This window comes from Dryobates pubescens, chromosome 33, assembly GCF_014839835.1.
Source record: "Dryobates pubescens isolate bDryPub1 chromosome 33, bDryPub1.pri, whole genome shotgun sequence".
NCBI classification, from domain to species: Eukaryota; Metazoa; Chordata; class Aves; order Piciformes; family Picidae; genus Dryobates; species Dryobates pubescens.
Window position 1 is genome coordinate 8,541,774 of NC_071644.1, and position 9,871 is coordinate 8,551,644.

A 9,871-nucleotide genomic window follows, 5' to 3' on the forward strand; every position below is an offset into this window, starting at 1 on the left:
GCATTTGGTACAAAAAGTCTGGCTCAAAAAGAGAGGAGAATGAGCTTGCTCTGATGGGAAGGAATGCAGTGGGGTGGGACATTAGTAGCTTTAAAAAAATCATCTTTCATTTATTTGACTCTCATTCTTCACTGTGAGTTGTACCTGTGTGACAGTTTCAGGTTATGCCTTTAAAAGGTGGCTGCAGAGAGACAGCAAATTCTGCTCCCATTTAGGCTGGGCTAAGCATGCAGGCTAGGGAATGAAGATGGCTTGTACTAAGTTACACAGCCTGGGTGGCTGCATGCCCCCAGCACTGAAGTCAAGAAGCTCTGGTGATGTGCTAAGCCACATGATGAAATTTCATCCCTTGGTGTATTTAGTTTCACACCTGCAGCCTGCCAGGAGGGTTAGACTGCTGGGAACTGCTCTGTTGTCAAACTGAGTTGGGCTACTCCTCTCGCAGAGGAAACTTGCACCTCTGGCACTCTGTCCCCATGACCACAGCTGCTGCTGCCCCTTTGGGTCAGAACAGCAGATATCACATGGAGACCTCTAGGCTTTGTTACTGGCAGATCTACTTCCTAACATTGTCTGCTTTAAAATCCTGGGGAGGTTCTGACTGGAATCCAGAAGAAACATTTTCCCTATGAGAAGAGTCAGACATTGGAATCATCTCCCAAGGGGAGCAGTGGATTCCCCTGTATGGGACAGTGTTAAGACTCAGCTTGACATTTCAACTGTCACCTAGAAAGGTTGGACCAAATGATCCTTGAAGTCCTTTCCATCCTGGAGAGATCTAAGTCTCTTCTCAGGATGCTCAAGCTCTCAGCCAGCCTGTTCTTTATGCAGTATGATAGATCTTTTCACTTGGCTTAATTCTAAAACATCCTAGCACACTCTGAGGGCATAAAGGTAGAAGGTCACAGAAGGCCAAAATGATCTGCTGATGCACTGAGCTGTTTTCATCTAGGTTCACCCCCCCAAAAGAAAAGAATAATAATGCAAAGCATTGCAGGGCTCCTTGATGAAGAGCAGGATTAAGATGCACTTGAGCAAGACTGCAAGAAGAATGTTGTCACTTCATTAGAGGGAGGAATAATCCCTTTGTTTGTATTCTAGAGATTAAAGCAGTACCAGCAGCAAACACCCAGAGGCCACCACACACACTTTGAGCTCTCAGTTCTTGTCTGTGATTTAACTGTGGGATTCAGCACTGCAGTTGCATAATTTAATCAGCTCTCCTTGTGCTGGGAGTCCTGAAGCAGCTCTCCCTACGAGGCAGTGAAGTGGATCTGCTTACCATGCAGACAGACAGGTGTGCCTGGCTTTGAACAAAGGGTCCATGATGTGACTGAAGTGTTCCCCAGCAGCAAAAGGAACTTTGAAGTAATGGCCTTTCCCAGCTGCTCAGACTGCATGTGGCTCTTGAGTACCTGTGAGGGGTTCAGCCTTCTGCTAGGCTTCTGTTTTCCCCTTCTGCTCCTCTAGGCATTCTGTGTATGACCCTCAGCAGTAATTATCCTCTAATGAGCTCGTGTTCAACTGAAAAGCAATTGTCTTAAGTGAGGAGGACAAAGCACACATTGCATTTTCATAGACCTGGGAAGGAAAAAGATCCCTTAAAGCAGCTAGATCATGCCCAAGTCCCTCTCCTCCTCTCACAAGCCCTTGTACAAAGTCCCTTCCTGGCTTCCTTCTAGGCCTCTTCCAGGTGCTGGACTCTCATCCCTTCCCTGCTTCACCAACAGGGCTAAGAAAGCATCGTCAAGGGATGACTTACCTGGGGATGCTGTTTGCAGCTCCTACTGGTGGGACCCACGTTTCTCAAGCAGCCATGGCAACATTAATCACCCAGAAAAATAGCACATGGTGAAATGACTTTTCAGAATGTCGTTGCTCTAATTATCATCTTGGCCATTACATTAAATGCCACCATTTGTAACTGCTACGTTGAAGTATGCAAACAGTAATTAACTTGGTAATGAACTGAGGACCCCTGTGCCTCTCTTCCCTCAGCTAATTTGCATGTTAATTATCATTAGCAACCAGGGAAACAAGTTATAAACAGCTTAATTAGCAGCTTAATCATTTTTACAAGCAAACGTGCTGCACTTTGATACAGGAGCAAGAGTTAGATTAATGAAGCCAGATGAGCCTTGGGCTTGCAGTGCTGCTGGTCCCCACTGCAGCTCTGTGCTGCTGCCCTGGGGGTGACACCCGGGTGTGGACAGGCACACATATGTGCATGCTCATGCTTCGTGTGTCTGGGCTTCACTGCTGCTGCAGAAGGCTCTCTTGGTGTTCTGAGACAGGCTGTGCTTCTCTTCTCTGTCTGCCAGCAAATAAGTGTCTTAAATTGAACTTTAGAATTTGGAAGACACCTTTCAGATCGCTGAGTCCAACCATTCAGCTGGGGCCACCGTGCCTGCTGCTAAGCCATGTCCCTCAGCATCCCATCCACAAAGGTTTTTAAACACCTCCAGGGATGATGATTCAACTCTGGGCAGCCTGGCTCAGGGTTTGACAACCTATTCAGTGATGAAGTTGTTCCTCATGTACAGCCTAAACCCCTCCTGGTGCAACTTGAGGCCCTTTCCTCTTGCCCTGTCACTTCTTGCTTGGGAGAGGAGACCAACCCCCACCTGGCTTCAACCTCCTTTCAGGGAGTTGTAGAGACAGACGTTCTCCCTTCAGCATCCTTTTCTCCAGGCTGAACACCCCCAGTTCCCTCACCTGCTCCTCACCAGCCCTGTTCTCCAGACCCTTCCCCAGCTTGGTTGCCCTCTTCTGGATGTGGTCCAAAACCTCAATGTCCTTCTTGGAGTGAGGGCCCCAAACTCAACCCAAAATTTGAGGTGTAGGCTCACCACTGCTGTGCACACAGGGACAAGTACCTCTCTAGCTCTGCTGGCCACACTATTTCTTTCACAGATCAGGATGCCCTCGGCTTGCTTAGCCCCTGGGAAAGCCAAATTCCCATTGCATTGTTGGAGGTGTTTTCAGGATTATTTTTTATTGCATTCAGAATTTGAAGGAGAGCTGCAACTGAGCTTCATTCTTACGGAGGTCTTAGTGAGGAGAAAAGCCAAGCTGTGGTTTCTAGCTGGTGGTGTCCCGTAGGTGTGAGGTCAGGCGTGTGGGGTGAAGGGTAAAGAAGCAGATGCTTGCACAAAATTCAACGGCAAAGGTGTCAGAGGGAGATGCAGTTCCGATCGTCGGCTGCAGGATGCTCATCCTTCTGCCTTGACAGAGCGTTGCCAGCAGAGGGGACCAGCGCACTGTGCGTGGGGACAGGAACGGGCCCCGGGCAGATTTATTTGTAGTATTAAATTCTCTTTATCCCGTGTGATGAGCTGGGGCTAACACGAAGCAGGAAGCTGCTGCCTTGTGGGTTCCGTGTTCAGGATGTACCCCAGGTGGCTGCTTTCGAAACCCTGACTGCTGCAGATGGAACAAAAGAGCCAATGGTGAGAAGCTCACAGGTTGCATGGGGTTGGAAGGGATCTGGAAGGGCATCTGGTCCAACCCTCCTCCAGCTACAGCAGGCTGCACAGGGGCACATCGAGTTGCACCTTGAATGTCTTCAGGGATGGGACCTCAACCATAGCCCTGGGCAATCTGTTCCAGTACTTCACCACTCTCATTGTGCAGAACTTTATCCTGATGTCCAATCTAAACCTGCCCTGCTCCAGTTTCAAACCATTATCTCTTTCTGTCATGACAAACCTTTCTAAATAGTCCCTCCCAAGCCTTCCTTTAGGTTGCCTTCAGATACTGAAATGCAGCTCTAAGGTCTCATCCAGGCTGAACAGCCCCCACTCTTTCAGCCTGTCCCCATAGCAGAGGTGCTCCAGCCCTGTGCTCATCTTCGTGGCCTCCAGCAGGTCCATGCCTCTTGTGTTGGGACCCTGGAGATGGACACAGCCCTGCAGGTGAGGTCTCCCCAGAGCAGAGGGCAGGATCAACTCTCTCCATCTCTGGCCACACCACTTTGGATGCAGCCCAGGCTGCCATTGGCCTTCTGGGCTGCCAGTGCCCATTGCTGGCTCCTGTCCAGCTTCTCCCCACCAACTCCTTTTCTGCAGGGCTGCCCTCAATCTCATCCTCCCCCAGCCTACACTGATACTGAGGTTTTCACTGGCCTAGCTGCAGGACCTTGCACTTATTTGCCCTCATGTGGCTCTCCTCAGCCCACCTTTCCAGCCTGTCCAGGTCCCTCTGGATGATTCCCATCCTTCAGTCTCATCAACCACATCATTCAGCTTGGTATCATCTGCAGAAGTTGCTGAGGGTGCAAATGCCTTGCAAAGAATTGTCATGTACTTCACAGATGCACACACAGAGGATGTTACCAGCTGAGATGTTGGCAGAGGAGGGGTCCAGCTAAGAACCTGGTGGGTTAGTCTGTGATGTTAGCTGTGCAGGGGGAAGTTTAGGCTTGATCTTAGGAATAAGTTCCTCTCAGAAAGAGAGATTGCTCTTTGGAGTGGGCTGCCCAGAGAGGTGGTAGTGTCAATGCCCCTGAAGGTGTTGAAGAAGAGATTGGATGAGGCACTCAGTGCCATGGTCTGGCTGATTAGATAGGGTTGGGTGATCAGTTGGACTTGATGACCTCAGAGGTCTCTTCTAACCTGGCTGATTCTGTGATGTCACCAAAGGAAAGACAGTAACTGCAGGGAGGGGAAGGGATTGTTGCACGAGCAAGAGTGGCAGGCAGGTCTGGAGTGCTCCAGTCAGTGAAGTGTGGCTGATTTACACCAGCTGAGGATCCAGCCTACTGCATTTTATCTCCTCTGCCACCGGCCCCCAGCGTTTCCTTGGGAGGGGCAGTGCCCTGCGGAACGGCAGCCAGTAAAGAGAGAGCTTCCTGTGCTAGGTTCCATAAATTCTTTATCAGCTGCTGTAATCAGATAGCAGGAGCTGGATGTTGGTTTGGTTACGGTACCTGGAGCGAATCTCTATATGTTAATTTAAAGCCATAAAACTACAGCTTAGGGTTTCGGCATCCTAATTGAAACTTCCTCCTCTCGGAGGCATTCCTGCTGCACTGGAATAATAACCAGCCCTGGAAAAAAAGGGAGAGAGAGAGCAAGACGCAGATAAAATGAAAGTGCATTGTTCTGAGCGACCCAGAAAAGCCAGGAAAACTCTGACACCTAGTGCCAAGCATGCAGCGCTGCCAAGGGATCGCCGCTGGACTTTCTGCTCTCTTTTCCTTCCCCTCCCTCCCCCCACGAGCAGCTCAGCAGAATCGCAGAATTGTAGGAGTTGGAAAGGGCCTTGAAAGATCATCCAGTCCAACCCCCTTCCCCTGCCAGAGTAGGGTCACCCAGGAATGCATTCAGGTGGGTTTGGAATCTCTCCAGAGAAGGAGACTCCACAACCTCTCTGGGCAGCCTGCTCCAGGACCCTCACGGTGACAAAGCTTTCCCTTCTGCTCCTATGGCAGCTCCTCTGCTCCAGCTTGCACCCAGCACCCCTTGTCCTGTCGCTGGACAGAGCCAGGCACTGCTCAGGGATGTCCTCCTGTCCTGCTCTGCACATCTTATCCCCAGCAAGGAGGGCAGCCCTCAGGCTCCTCTGCTCCAAGCCCCAGCTCCCTCAGCCTGTCCTCACAGGGAGATGTTCCATTGCCTGCAGCAGCTTTGTGGCTCTGTGCTGGACTCTTCCGGGCAGTTCTCTGAGGTCCTTCATGAACTGAGGAGCCCAGAACTCAATACAGTATTCCAGATGTGGCCTCACCAGGGCAGAGTAGAAGTTCTATAAGGACTTCCTTGCTAGAAAGTGTCCTCCTTTTTCATGAAGAGTAGGTGGTGCTTGGCACAGTGGTGCTGTCCTTTCTGGTCAGTACTATTTAATTGCCCCTTTGACCCTGCTCTTCTGATGTGGAGATGCTGCTGAGGTCAACAAAAGAAGTGAAGAGCAGGAGATTTGCTCTCCAACTCAATTCTGGATCCTGAAAACACTTGCTGCCAGGGCAGTAACTCAGACTGCAGAGCATATCCTCAATGAGTCCCATCTGGTAGCCAGGAGTGGGGCAGGGATGCATCATGTGGAGCTGAAGGAAGGAGGCAGAGGGTGGGACACATGGAGACAGAGGGGAACTGGAGGGGAATGGGTAGGAGAGGATGATCTGGTCCTGTGGTGGGGCCTGTTTGAAGGCAGACCAAACCTCCTTGCTCTGGCAGTGGTGCCTGCACAAGCTGCTGGAGCCATGAGCCCTGAACAGCCTCTTCCTGCAGGCAGGCCAGGATTCAGCACCTCTAGGCTGGGATCCAGGTTTGGCAGATGGCTCTCTTCTCTTGCTCTCTTGTTCCCTCCAGCTCAAGGTGCAAGCTCTGTTCTCCTAGACCCACCAACCTCAGGGTCTTGACTCCAAAACCAGCCCCAACAATGCTGTGAGGCAGGGGCGTGGGACCTCGTGCCTGGCAGCAGAGCAGCAAGGACAAGACTGCACCAGGCTGCTGGCTAGAATGCCAACCAAATGCTGCAGCAGATCAAAGGCCAAACTAAATGAGAGATTGATAGATGCCTTTGGTTTATAAGTTATTAACCACCAGGTAACAGGTTAGATTAATATTGTGCCTGGAGGGGTTTTGGGGTGGGTTTTTTTTTTTTGCTGCCTTTTTTCTTTCATTTTTTTTCCCTCCTTTTTTTTTTTAACCAAAAAAAATTGGAGAAAACAAAATATTGTTCTAATTAAGTACATCTCCAGTGGCTGCTAATGGGCCCCGTCTGTGTGCTTGTCACAGGGTGCAGGCAGAAGGGGAGTAATGATTTTTTTTACTCTCTCTTTTTTTTTTTCATTAAATAGAATTATAGGCAGTTACTCAAAGCAAGCCTGAGCCTAATTGAAAGAAAACCATTTCTTCTTAATTTACTTTCACGGTTCTGGATGATAAAAGAGTGTGTTCACTGGGAAATTAAATAAAAAGCACCACATGAGGAGGCTTGGAATAATGCTGCTGAGGCACAGGTGGGCAGGGAGAGCAGGGCAGCTTTCCTGCTGGAGCTCAGGTACCAGTCCTTCCCCTTCCCTCCCCCCCCCAAGGTGCATTGCTTCCTTCTCCAGGCTCTTCCTAAGCTTTCATTTCAGCTTCTTCCCCTTGTCCTTCAAGGGCATCTTGGTCTTCTGCTCATCCACCACATTAACCACATCACAAGGGTGATGGGACTCTGGAATAGTCTACCCAGGATGCCTCCTCCCTGGAGATGCTCAAGATCATCTTGGATGAGGCCTTGAGCAGCTGAGTCTAGCTGAGAGATGTCTCTGCCCATGGCAGGGAGGTTGGAGTAGATGATCTCTGTGGTCCCTTCCGACCTGAGCTGTTCTGTGATTGTGAAGTCCTTGGGTTCCAAGCTTCAGCCTGTAGGTCATGGGTGCACCTTACAGCCTTGCTGACATCCCAGGGGCTGCTTGGATTTCAGCTCCCTATACTGGGGCTGCAGTGAGCAAGGGAGCTTTGACCTCAGCTTTCTCAGCCCTTGAGGCACTGCACAGTCCCCCTGTGCAGGCACAGGAGGGGTTAAGAGAATGGGAACTGACTAATTCGGTGGTGAGGGTCCTCATGCTGGCCCTGCTGCTCCTTCTGAAATGGACACATCTGGAAGGGTCACAGCATCAAGGAGTGGCTGCAGGGGTCTGTTTCCACTAACCATTTCTGCTACTTCTTACACTAAGTACTTCCTAAAAAGGGCCCAGGATAATGTTTCACTGGGGCTGCTGTTAGATTTACAGGGATCCCATTTGCTCCAACTCTTGGATTCACTCAGTCCAGGACAAGATTAAAACCAACCCTTCAATTTCCTTTTCTTCTTTAGGAAATTAACTGTGGCTTTGTTGCTAATGAAAGTCCAGGCAGACACTAACTTGTTCAGGCTCTGGGCTTGAGATGTCTCCAAGGTGCACCTGAAGGAAACAAGAAGTGAAGGCAGCTATGGGCAATTAACACTAAACATTATTTTCTGCCTTTTATGAGTGGCTGTGTACATAAGGAAGCCAGAGCAGGGCTGGGATGTGTCACTTTGGGCTTCTCTGTAAAGAAAGAGACAGGGAGCACTCTCCAGGAAACAAAACCTGTTTTGACTCCATCTGTGGATGTCTGTGCTTGCACTAAAAATCTCTTTCAGTCCACTTTGGTCTTTATTCTTTCACACTGTGTAATACAAACCCAAAGGAGTCATTTCAGAAGGAAATTGAAGTCTTCTACATTACTTAGTTCTAAGGAGTGTTTTTGTGAGTTACTTCACTTGACAAGAGCTGCTCCTTCCAAGCTGTTCTGCTGCTGATGCCATGAGGCTTTCAGGGGAGACAAGCTGCCTGTAGTACTCCTTGATCAGCTGTGTCTTTGGGCAGGGCAGCCAGGATGATTCAGAGCAATGGGACATGATATTTATAATTCCCCCATCAGCAGGCTGAGCTGGGAATTTTCTGACAAAAGAGGTTTTCACTGCAAAGTGCTGCTCCAGCCAAAATGATTTTTCTTCCATCTCCTTCCCAGAAAACACAAGAGTCTTTGTTTCCTTCTGGGCCTCTGGGATCAATGGTTGCACTGGGAGAGCATTGGAACCGTTTTCCCTTTGGAAAATGTGAAGCCTTCCAGGTAGTCTGGAGGAGAACTGGACACCATAAAAATGCCCCTGGAGGCAAGCAAGCTGTGACTTTGGGATCCAGCTGAGGCCTGGCTTGTGCTGGTTGGGGTTTTCAGTTTATTTTCCATCAGCAACTGAATTGATGGATGTGGTTAAAGAGAATCCCCAGGCACAGCCACTGGGCATTACTGACCTTAAACTGGGAGGAATGGGTGACCAGGCCCTTTGAACTGGGTGCCTTCAGGTTTGGAAGCATCCTTCCAGTCCATCTTGTTGAGGTGAAGGAGAAACTGTTGCTGGATCTCCTGTTATTAAGGAGGAGGTTTTCCCCACTCTGAACATCCTGCCACAGTGCTGTGAAGAGTAAGCAGTGTCCTGGGAAGTGCCTGATAAATGCTGCTTTCAAAATAAGGATGATCCCCTCCACCCCCTCAAACTCTTTAATACCTTCCTGATCTGAAGTATCATTTTTCTCCTCCCTAACTAATCACACTACTAAAATTTAATACCAGGCATTAATAGAACAAACTTCACCTGCAGATCATTCTGAGCATAGCTGCCCTGCAAGAGAGCTCTGTGAGCTACAACAGGAGAGACTTAACTCTTGCCCAGGCTCTCAGCAGGTAGCAAAGGCAGCTGGGGCTGGCTGCCACCACACAGAGCAAACCTCAGTGCTGGGAATGGTGTTGGCAGGTTGCAGACAAGGAGCAAATCCTCTTCCTTTGGCTCCTGGGATACTTCTGGTTTGGAAAATGTTTGGGGTTTTTGTGTTTTTTCTGAGCCTGTTCTAGCAGGGAAATTTTGACTGGCAGAAGGGAGAGGAAGTGTAGTAACATAAGGTTACCCTACAGGGAAGGGAAGGCTCTTACCTAGGTGAATGTTTAAATCATGGCAGGGTGGAGGATGCATGAGGGAAGGAGGCTAGACTATGGCAAGAAAGAGCTGACTGCAAAAGAAACTTCTTGGCCTGCACAGCTGCATGGTTCTTAATTTCTTCTTAGCCTGGCTGCTGCCTGGGTTGTGTCTCTGGGTGACTGTGGGTGCTGCAAGTACAGAAAAGCACTTTGCCAGCTTTCTTCTTCTGTGTTGCATCTCCTGCACCCCTCCAGAGAGCTCTGCTCTTCCTGGAGAGACTCCAGCCCCTAGCACAGGCAGCTCCTGCCCTCAGCTGTGCTCAACACAAGGACCCAAACTCTTCCTTCACCTTCTTGATTGCTCCAATCTCTACCCTTTAGAGCAGGAACTGACCCACTGAGATTCACTCACTGAATCACAGGATGGTAGGGGTTGGAAGGGT